Below are 12,078 nucleotides of genomic sequence, written 5' to 3' on the forward strand. Positions count from 1 at the left end.
TAAACTTCATTATTGGCCACCATAAACTTTAAAATAAGCATGATGCTCATGACAATTTTCTTGTGTTTTATAACTATGTTTAGTCAAACTGACGCTTTATTTATAGGTTTATGTTACCAGATTGCACATAGCACACTCTTTTCTGCTTAGCTGTACAAATGAGCCCTGCAAAGAACCTGGTACATGTACATTTTGCCTTACACGAAGTGCTGCTGGAATAATAACAACACAGGTATTTTCACTTCAATAAGATATGCATTAGGTTATGTGTTATTTCAGTCAGAAGAAGGAATAATGAGATCGTCTGAACATATGCGTCTGGAAATTTATTTTGTGGATACAGGCAGTCCCCGGGTTACGTACGAGATAGGGACTGTAGCTTTGTACTTAAGTTGAATTTGTATGTAAGTCAGAACAGGTACATTACTTTAATAAATGTTATTGTTGACCAACTGTAACCAAGTGCTCTGCCAATGAATGATGGAGTTTCACCTCTTTCTGACCTTTTTATTATTTCTACATTATTTTCAATGGTGATGGTTTTTCTCTTCTTTACTGTAGCACCAGCACTTGCATCAGATTTGTGTTTCAGAGACATTCTTGAAGGGTGAAGACAAAAGGTTAAGATGAGCTCTTCTGTACAGCACTGTACACGCTATCACAGCAGATTAGGCACCAGTTGTCAACACGTCTGATGTATAGGGTGGTGCAGATCTAATTATGCAATTTTCATTACGCTATAACTTATTCAGTTTATTACATAGAAAATCACCAGAAAAATCCCGGACCATCGAGAAGTGTGCGAACTGACGACACGAAGAATCGTCTTTGCCCCGAACTGGAATCGTCCCCGCGTAAATCAAAGTCATCCAGATGATCTGGATCTGCAGAATTAGATCTGGACCACCCTGTACTGACAAGAGACAACTTCCTGCTATGTGCGTAACAGTACAAGCAGGCTTGCTATTGAGAATGAATGGGGGCAGTGAGGGGCGGTTCATCACCAGCCCACATCACAGTCACCTCCACTACAGTATGTTGCCTGCAGTGTCCCGCCGCACCACCACCCCCATTCAACACGCAGCCATCCGAGGTACACTACAATGTTACCCCCCGCCTCCCCATTCACCCTCAATACCCTCTGTTCAGCCACAATAGGGTCTCCACTTGCAGCATTGGCCGTCAGTGAAACCACTTGCTGCCGGGAGCTGCCCGACGGACACTACACTGCGCGAGCAGCGAAATTGACCCCCTCCAGCCTCCGTCCAGGCACCACTTGCAGCGTCCCCAGGCTGAAGATGACGGAGCGGCAGTTACTGAGGCACATGCGTCGCAGCTGCGGCCCCGTTTGTATGTTGTAGGTCGGGTGTCCGTAACCTGAGGACTACCTGTACTTCTTTCTGAAAGTGTGTACAAAGCAAATACATGAACAGATAGACAAGAGTGCAATGGACATGCACAGACTACAAAATCTGTAACAGTAACCCAGTTATGGGTTCACATGACTACATAATTGGATTTTTCACAGAAAAATCTACCTCTGTTAACTTGTCTTCTCAGAGTCCCACTTAACTGATTTGGAGCACAGTGCTTGCTGGTAAATCAAGCATTGCAATGCAATCAGAAGCGTGCGACTGCATTCGTCTATCTCTATGTTGATGCGTACAACCACTCCTCTCACAGAACCCAACATGCTCTGCGCACTGTCAGTCATCACTTTGGTTAAATTAGACCAGTTGATCCTCAAATTATCAACAGTTTGGCTGACATTTTCGTAGATGTCCTCACCTGTTGTTGTGCCGTAGATACTCTGCAGTGCAGCAAGACTCATCGCACCACACTGAGAAGTCGGCCTTCTCTAGACACATCTTCTTAGCAACAGAAACCAGACATTCTTTCACAAACTCTCCATTAGTGAACAGTCTACTACTGGTAGCTGGTAGCTTGGCTACTTGAAAACTGGCACGAACTGACAAAGTATTTAGCTGTTTTTGTTTTTAAAATGCATTCTGCAGAATCATCAATCCATTTTTTAATTTTGAGATTTTTTCTGACTTCATGGTCCCCATGAGGCAAGGGTATTTTTCTTTATTTTGAGACTCATAGTGCCGACACAAGCTGAACTCTTTGAAGACAGCTATAGACTCGTGACATATGAGACAAATGACTTTGTCCTTCCACTGAATAAAAAAATAGTCATTGGTCCACTGTGGATTGAACATCCTGCACTTAGAATCATTTTTTCTTTTACTTTGACATTGTTTATGTAATGTTTCAGTGTTGGCTCCAGGTGCCCAAATTGCATTTACATAGGCCTATGTTTGGGAATTTAATGTTCAGCGGGCCAGACCACACTCATTGCGATTATTGTTTAAAGGGCCGGTAAAGTGACAGTCTAGGGCCTTATTCAGTCCTTGGGCTGTAGTTTGGGGACCCTTGGTCTATACAATATATACATCCTATTTACTATAATTGGTTAAATTTTTACTGATTCCAATCAAAATCACAGATTCTCTACTAATGTGTTAGGCAGTGCTTTGGTCACATGAATCATTTAGAAATTAATATGTAATAAACATGTAAATAAAATCAAGAAATAAAAAATATAAACATTAGAAAAAAAACAAAATCCTAAAATGTTCACATTTAAATGTTTGAGGAACAACTAATAACCAATAAGATATTTGTTGAGTACAAATTACATATGAAATCATATGTGATACATTCAAGAAAGTTTTAAAAATGCAATTAAGAGAACCGGGTTGAAATGTTTTTGCTGTTCCTATGGAATAATTGACAATGGAGACTGAGGAGATGGATTATTATTTGTTTTTGGTTTAACCATAAAGCCTACAGATAAACGTCCACCTGGTTTTACAAAGCATATAATACATTGTATATAGTGGTCTTTATAAAGAGTGGTAATAATCCATCACAGAGTAATGTCACAAGATAGGCTGGAATAAAAGAACCAATTTAAAAGTTTATCTGTATTTACTTTGTGCAATGCAGTCAGCCAACCTAAACCTGCTTTTTCAAAATTACTGTACAGGTACAAAAAATATGAAAATAAATACATAGATTTTACTAATGACTGATAAACATGTGTACACTCAGAAACAGAAAGTAAACCAAACAACAATACATCACACATTCTGTGATAATTAGTCTTTATAAGATAATCTAACAAGTGTGACTGTCAGTTGGCTTATGAAACTGTCCTTGAATAATGTTCTATCACAAAACAACCATCAGGCCTCAAGTGAATAGAAATATTCATTTTTCACATATATCATCTCTGAAATTGCCTAAAATGTACCCAGGGCAAGGATCTAAGCTGTGAGCAATATCATCAAGTGTCCGCATCACTACATCACAGATTTTGGGGCTTTTCTACACTCAAATAATTTTACATATTTTTTTTTTTATTTTTATCTTTCAGATAGCTTTGTATCTAAACACACTCATACAACTTAAACAGAAATATTTGGACTCATTCCAGATGAAATAATATTATTCTACAATAAAATCTGTCTTGACATCCTATACCACACTGCTTGCACAAAGCCTTATTTTGCTCAACTGAAAGAATCCTAATTCACCTTATTTCCTTTGGGGAAAGCAACGTTCTATATTATCTCAAAATGGAAAGAAAAGAATTCTTTACAAGAATATGTTAAGGATTTTTTTTTTTTTAAATTTGGCAGGTATTCATTAATGTAATTCAAACTAGGCATGCCAGTCCTGTGCTGATGTTTTCTGCTTTATTTGTTGTTTTATTCTTTTGAAGAACTACTTTAGATGAGGCTGTCTTGCTGTATAGCTATCCAGCTTTAAGGATTGAGCACTGTGTTTCATGGATTGTTTTTGCAACATATTACTGTATGTTATACATGTTATGTATTTTTATTGAATATATTTTGTTGTTGCATTTGGTTCTTTAAGCAAATGAAAAAAATAAAATAAGAAAAAAAAATACTGCTCACTAAACTTCTGTAGCCAACCAACTGCACGTTAATTTGAATGGTCAAGAAGGGCCTGAGTACAAACAAGCATGCACTTATACATTGAAGACTATTAAACTGTGTAAAAATAACCAACATTTCCCCCCATAAAAGATAGCAATTAAAATAACATCTTTCTTTATAATCTACTCTATTTGCTTTTAACTGTTTTAATGGGATTTTCAGAAAAAATTGATGCAAAATAATGTTCAACATAGCCAATACATGACTGATGGATTATTTACTAAAATACGCACATTGGAATGGTCAAAAGTAGCTTAAGTGAGAAATTTGTTTCTTAACAATTTGAATGTGAGGTACGACTTTAATCATATCTCATTGAGCCTTTTAAGGCACAATATACAAGAGAACTTGTATCTCAGTATACAGCTACTATTAATACAGTCAGCTTGCTGGGGATCTTTGCTGCTCAGTCACCTACTACAGTGCTGCTATCTAGTGAATAGCCGCAACAGCTTGCGGTAAATAGTGCGATACAGTAAATAGACAGTCTGTAGTTACTGTATGTTGTTAGAAAAAAGTTATAAAGCTGCCAATGTTCTAAAACTACTAGATTTATTGCAAGATGAATATTTTGATGATAATGACAGTGATCAAGATAGTGACAATCAATTGGATGATGTACATCATAAGCTTGGTTTGGACATGTGTTTGGTTTAGACATGTGCAGAGGAGAGATTCTGAGTATATTGGGAGAAGGATGTTAAAGACAGAGCTGCCAGGCAAGAGGAAAAGAGGAAGGCCTAAGAGAAGGTTTATGGAAGTAGTGAGAGAGGACATGCAGGTGATGGGTGTAACAGAGCAAGATGCAAAAGACAGAAAGATATGGAAGAAGATGATCCGCTGTGGCAACCCCTAATGGGAGCAGAAGAAGAAGAAGAACTGGATGATGTGGAGCCTGTAGGCTCTGGGAGTGATGCGGATAGATACCCCGATGGTGTTTCTTCATCATAAGGTGTCATAACTGTCAGGACAGCAGTACATGAACATTCTGCCACCCATTGAAAGCAAACAGTCAAAAACTGCAAAATTTGTTGTGTGCAACAAGAGTGAACACCACAAAGAAACACGTTATACAGAATTTATGGCTTTTAATCCTGCAATCTGAGAGGTGCCATGCTTCTAGGACTCTCATTCAAATGGAAACTTTTAGTCATATTATTGGTGACAACAAAGGATTTAACTGTTTGTTTACATTTTTGACAGAGTTATTATTTATAATAAATCTGTTGCTTTCTAATACATTTCTTTACATTTTTTATGAGTTTTGATTGAGGTCATTATTTATCATATACAGACCTATACTGCAGCATCCTGGTAATAAATGGTTCATCAGTCATGTGTTAATCATACTGTACTGTAAGGCTGGTGAATCCATAATTAATAACTGGGAGTTCCAAATTAATAAATAAAAAAAAAATATATAGATATATATATATCACAGAAGAAAAGTGGATAACTACTTTATTGGTAGTTTGTAAGTCTTTTGAAGACCAAATAAAGTCTTTGATAAGCTCTTACTATGTAGCAGTAAGTGACTAATAGAAGCACTGTTGGTAGCCACAGTTCTAAAGTGCAACCATAAAAAAACAAAAAAAGAATTAAAAAGGAGCTGTGGCATACATTTGAGGCTGAAGCAAAAATGAGCCATCAAATTAACTGGAAGTGCAATTAACAGCATAAATCAGCCTGATTAGAAATTTGATTTGAAAAAGCCAGCAGGCGCATAAACAGCTGAGGAGCCAGGCAGGAAACCCCTTGGACATGCTAACATTCTACTTTTCTAAATTACAGAATGCTTTAAAAATCATTTCTTAAAAAGTATGCTTGGGGACTCTTCCATTTGGACATAATGAGCATTTGGGGTAGTGATTTTTTTTTCTTCTAAACAGATACAGAAGCCTCAGTTTGAATCCCAAGCCCAGCGTTTGTTAGTGTGGACTTATGTCTGGGTGTGGGTGTGTGGCCTTGTAACACAATATTACAACTTGTACCCAAAGATGCCATGGTAGATCCTGGCATGAGAATTTGATTAAACAGGTTTGTGAATATTATGTGAGAGTGATATACAGGTGATCAGCTGGCTGCACATTGACATCTAACATCAGTATGATGACCTTTAGCGAAAGATGCCTTCATTATGATATCATGCACTTTGAAACTGCTAATGTTTACAATATGAGCTTACATGAATGAGCATTCTTTTCTAACTGCCATGATTATGTCTCTGTTGATCACACAGGAAAGCACATTAACACAAGACATTCATTAGTTCAGTTCATTCCTTTACTGCTCTACTGCTGAAATTAAAAACCGTCATTTATAACTTGTGCTTTTTGTTCAGTTTAACAATTTTTGATTACTTTTTATGCCATATGTGGGGGTGCATTACATATAATGGTTTTATTTATTATTTCTTAAAAGAGTTCATAAACACATTGAGTCCCAAAAACACTCAAAACGTACCCTAGATGGGGTAAAACTGCCAAAACCTGTCTAGTCACACAAAAGGCAACACAGAATATTTATAAAATGAAAAGATTTATTTCTGCAAAATGCACCATTAAACAGTGAACCACCAAAGAGCAGCAGGCAAAAGTTATAGAGGCAATGTCTTCAAAACAGGCGATCCTAATAGCAAACAAAGTCCCAAGACAAAACCCAAGAATTGACAAAAATAGAGCAAAGAGGTCAACAATCCAGAAATTCACAAAAAACACAGAATAATCAAAAGAGAGAAACACCAACACCACAAGCACAATGACCCACAAGACACTTCAGAGCGCAGAAGGCAGTTCCTTGACCATGATGGGCAGGTGACCCCAACTCATGGGTGACCACTTCCAAAACACATAGTAAAAGATGCTTAAACGGGAATCTAAATAATCAATAATGTTAACATACACAATGAACAAAATAAGCAGAAATTTCATTTGAAACCCAGCCAGGGAGGAACCCTGGTTGAAATATAACACATATTTGTTCTAGTCACCTGAGGTCCTATGTTTAGCAATTTTGTCACACATTACCAATTAGAATCATTTGTACTTGGTATACACAAGATTATCTGCCACATACAGTGACTGATAGAACATACACACAAAGACACATCAGCCTGTCCACTTACTGAACTCATTCAATCCACCTTCAGTTTAGACAGGAGCTGGAGCATTTTGAAAACAGTAGGATTTTTCTTTTGTTTGGAGTAAAGTGTGCCAACATGGCCAGTCAAATACATACAAAGACTTAAATTCAGTCTTCATTCATATACGTTCACATGAGAAAATGGAAGGATGTGGTACTGCCACCAAGGTAAACAGTATCAGGAGAAAGAAAGACAAAAACATTGTCTATAAATGGGCACATATCAAAAGCTCAGGGAGCACAATAATATCTGAACACCAAAGCCCAAAACTTTAATCAAACATCGTAGTCAAAGTAGCATGCAAGGTTCTGTCTATTAGGAATGAAAGAAGCTAGCTAGAACTGGGAGAAGTTTGTTTCATAAAAATCCAAAATTTCGGACAGGTCATCATTTTAATTCAACAAATGGCCTTTGCATTGCCATTTTTTATTGTTATGAAAATCACCATATGAATTACACTTACCTTCCATAGTTCATGAATATATATATATATATATATATATTTTAATTTTAAAAATCCCCTTGAGGTATAGATACTTCTCTTCACTATGAACAGCGTAAAATGATAATTTAAAGTGTTTCATTATCCTGTCCTCTCAAAGCTATTAGTTATGGCTTATCTAAAAACTCAAAAAGAGTACTTTTGGAGTATCACACCAGTTTTTATATTGAAATATACTGTATATGCATGGGTATTATTTTTACAGTATTTAAAATATCTGTTACTTGATCCATTTCATGAGTTAACCATCCCATAAGTGTTCAAGCTTGTTAAAAATTTCAGTTTTCGATCAACAAAAAAGGCAAGTGTGGATGGAAGAAAGTACTTTGTACTGTCTTTAAAACAAAACACTAATGGTGTTGTTACTTTTTCAAAACTAATATTGTTATTTAAAAATAAGTTGTACTGTGAATAGCAAACCATGTACTTTGGTGCAGTTGTACTTTTTTAATGTGTCTGGTTCTTTTTTCTGTCTGAGCTGATGCTAACAATGCAATGCACGGTACTGACAAGCTAGACACTCTTTCTTGGCATGTACATGTAAACAGTGAGTGTAGCTTTCCCAGTTGTCATCACTGTTTTTAAGAATAGTTGTCTTGGCATGTTGCCTTTTAATGGAGGGTAGCAGTTTTATAATATCGAGAAGACTTGTTGGCGAGGGAAAGTGACATGAAAAAATTGCCATTGGTGACATTTCTCACTTTGCCTGTGAAAGAGTCAACAAGTTGCCACAGTCACTGACATTTTTTACTGAAGTGGTTATATGGGATCTTCCCTCAACCAAAGGAAAGTGCTGAGCATATATGTGCTATTAACATCAGCTGCTATCTAAAATTTGATGCCAAACTCGTGTTTGCTTGCCAAGTACTGAATGACTCTGCCCACAGGTTGCTCCTTTCATGTCCTACTTCTCCTTTTTCCACAGGAAAATTGATAATGTGTACTTAATAGTCCAAGCTGTGCAATGACACATTTTCAGCTAAATTTATATATGTTTTTGAGCTAAATGTAAAAATGTAAGCTTATAGTACTCTTTTTTTCAGATTTGTCTATGATCTTCTTCATCACACTTAATGAAACAATGTGAGCAGTTATAAATACATTTTTTAGTGATTGCTGAATAGAGACAGTAATTCACAATCGGTCAGTGATGTTCATTAACATCAATAACAGTGGCTTTAAATTGACCTATCATGCACGTACAGTAAATAAATACACACACACACACACACACACACAAATATATATATATATATATATATATATATTATATATATAATATATATATATATATATATATATATATATATATATATATACATATACATATAGTATGAGGACCCATTCTGCCTTTAAGAGGTACTATGTTTTGGTACTATTGTTTGATCCATTTTGTTTTTTCTAACATTTGTGGCTGGAGCAAACAGTAAAATAATCAAAAGTCAGTATGTCACTGTGTTTGTGCTTTTTCATAACTTTGCAGAGATATACACTCTATCATTTCTGTATTTACACACAGAATTAGCATGTATTTATACATATTTCTGAAACTATTTATTTAGTAAAAAAAGGGCCTTTAAAAAGCTTGCTAGAAGCAACGTGACAATAAAAGATAGATGAGGTTCTTTTTCATTTTAAATATCCACATACAGACTAGAAATAAAAAGAAATGAATGCAAGAATCTTTTATATTACCATTTTTAGCCCAGATGCTACCAATTTTTTTCAGTTAAGAGGCAGCTAAAGACTTTAAAACACAATATAGTTTATAGTACCTACATCTTTTATTGAAATGAATCTGCAAAACAACATTTGCATAAAATCATGAAATCAGCAGCTACTACACCATGCATCTGCAGTTTGTCAAAGCAGTAACCATCATTGTCATCCGAACCTAGTCATTTGGACACAAAGTTTGAGAGTTTTGTCCTTCTGGCCACTTAGGTGTAAATTAATTCATTAAGAACAATGACTTGAAACTTCCTTTTCATGAAGACAAGTTTTAGTACTCACCTTAATAAAAAGAACAATTCCTTGTTATTTTAGTGATGAGGTGTTGATAAGATCAGCAAAAGGTTAAAGAACAAGAGCTGAAGATTAATGTATTAAAAGTGACTTTGACTTAAAAAAAAATCAGCTTCTTGAACTTTTTCACAAAGAGCAATTTCACTGAGAACAGGAATTCTATGATCAGTGAATCTTTTTTTATTATGAAACAAAAAAAGGGCTGTTAGTAAAAGATGTACTGAAGGTTCAAAGGATATGGAACATGGGTGTCAAACTCGGACCATGAAGGGCCACAATGGCAACAGGTTTTTGTTCTTGCTACTTTCTTAATTAATAACCAGCCACTCAAACTAATGGCACTTGTTTATTTTTCCTTAATTTTAACTGACTTTGTTTCTTTCTTCCTTAACTAGTAGCCAAGCATTAATGAGATGCAAAATGAGCCAGAAGATGACTCGGAGTGTCAAATTCAGTTTCTGGAGGACTACCTTACTGCCTGACTGCTGGTTAAGGAAAAATAAACAATTAAGGGCCTGTTAGGTTTCTGTTTAAACATTACTTATTTTTATGTCAGGATTTTGCTTGAGTCATTAAGTTTATTATGTTAAGATTTTGTTTGAGTATTGATCTTCTTTCATTTTTGTGATATTTCCCGCTCTTCTTTTTTCTCTTTGTTTACATTTTTTGTGTTATTTAAAGTAATTTTTTTTCCTGCTGCTGCACAGACATTCAGAGATAATCCTTATGATTTGACTACAACCTTCAAGACTCTTAGACGTCTAGCCAAGATCCAGGACTGACAGAGAGAAAAAGGAAAAGAGCTATGCTGCTGGGTCACCCTGTGTACCTTGTGCCTCCCTTGATTGCTGTATATCCTTTTAGCAAGTTAAATAGTTTTCAAAATATTCTTATGTGAGAAACTATTGTTTTGTGTGCTTTTCAGAAAACTGAGTGTTTTGGAAAAATATTCAGCCCTGGGAGAAAAGGAAAAAAATCTGCCCTAAATGGGTTAAAATTAATACCTAATGAAGGAACATGACAAACACCTACCTACTACTATCAAGTCCAATGATCAAGTCAAAATTACTGGCTATAATGTGGTATAATGCTCGTGCAGACTCAGTGGTTAGCAAAAGATGAACACCGATGTCTGAAGTGAGAGGGGAGAACTTTAACACAGCTCCACCTAACAATGAAGCGGAACCAAGTGCTTTATACACATAATGAATTCAAGTACCTATATTCCTACTGTGCAGGCTTATTGAAAATACATATTTAAAATTATGTCTTGTTTATAATGTTTACCCCAATTTTTTAGTGAACTAAAATGAGTGAAATTTGTGTGCAATATACGCAAGATTTTACGACACTGTTTGTGTTTAAGTGTTAATTAGTCGGCATAAGTGTGTATGTATCTTAATATAGTGTTTAAATGTTAAACAGATACGTGGGCTCCTGTTAATCATTGCTCCAGCCTGAACCCTGTGGTGAACATACAATAGTGAATGTTGCCAGGAATGTGAACAAATGTGCACATACAGAAAAGATACCAGGCTTCAAATCACAGAGTCTGAGAGCTTTGCCGACACTAAGGCTTATAGGGGTCCAAAAGAGCCTTGGTGTTATGTAAACATTTTAGGGCAGTCTCTATCTGTGATATATGGACCAGGTAGGCCTCAGGGAGATAAACCAGGGAAAACCACTTTTGTGACTTAATTACACCCAATCAACCTCAAAAGAAGAAATCCACAATCCTATAGGAAGCAGCATCTCTTATTGGTGATGAGAAAAGGTTTCAAAATTTTATCATCTGCCACAATGAGGGCTGTTACACTGGCGTTTGACTCAGGTAAGAGATGTCAAATGCTTGAAGCAAGAGTGAGGGGTAACTCCAGATTCAAGGGAATACCCTAAAATGGGGATTTTAAGGTTTTTGTTTGAGCAAGGCTTACTCACTAATCAAAATATGGCCATGGATTAGACAGTTTTCCTGCATTGTATTCAAGAAACTGTGCCAAAATAAAGGAGGGTTAGATCTCAATTAAAAAAAATACCTGCTGCTTCTGAGTGAGTATTGTCATTTTCCATGTAATAAACAGCTTCTTTGTCAAATTATGAATAATAATGCTGTTTTCAGAGATAATCATATCGAGTGTCGGTGGCCTAAACTGATATTTTTTTCAGTTTGCACAGATTCATTGTATTTTAATTCATACAAAGTTTTATGGCCAGTGAAGCCTAAAAGCATTCTTTGTTAGCATTAAATGATCTGTAAATCAACAATAAAATGAGAATGTCTTAATAATGTTTAATCTCCGTGTTACAATGAAGTGTAAAATTGTTCATTGAGGATAAGAATATTAGGCCCTTATGATGCACAATGCATTATGAAATAAATA

Source organism: Erpetoichthys calabaricus, chromosome 6 (assembly GCF_900747795.2).
Source record: "Erpetoichthys calabaricus chromosome 6, fErpCal1.3, whole genome shotgun sequence".
Taxonomy (NCBI): domain Eukaryota; kingdom Metazoa; phylum Chordata; class Cladistia; order Polypteriformes; family Polypteridae; genus Erpetoichthys; species Erpetoichthys calabaricus.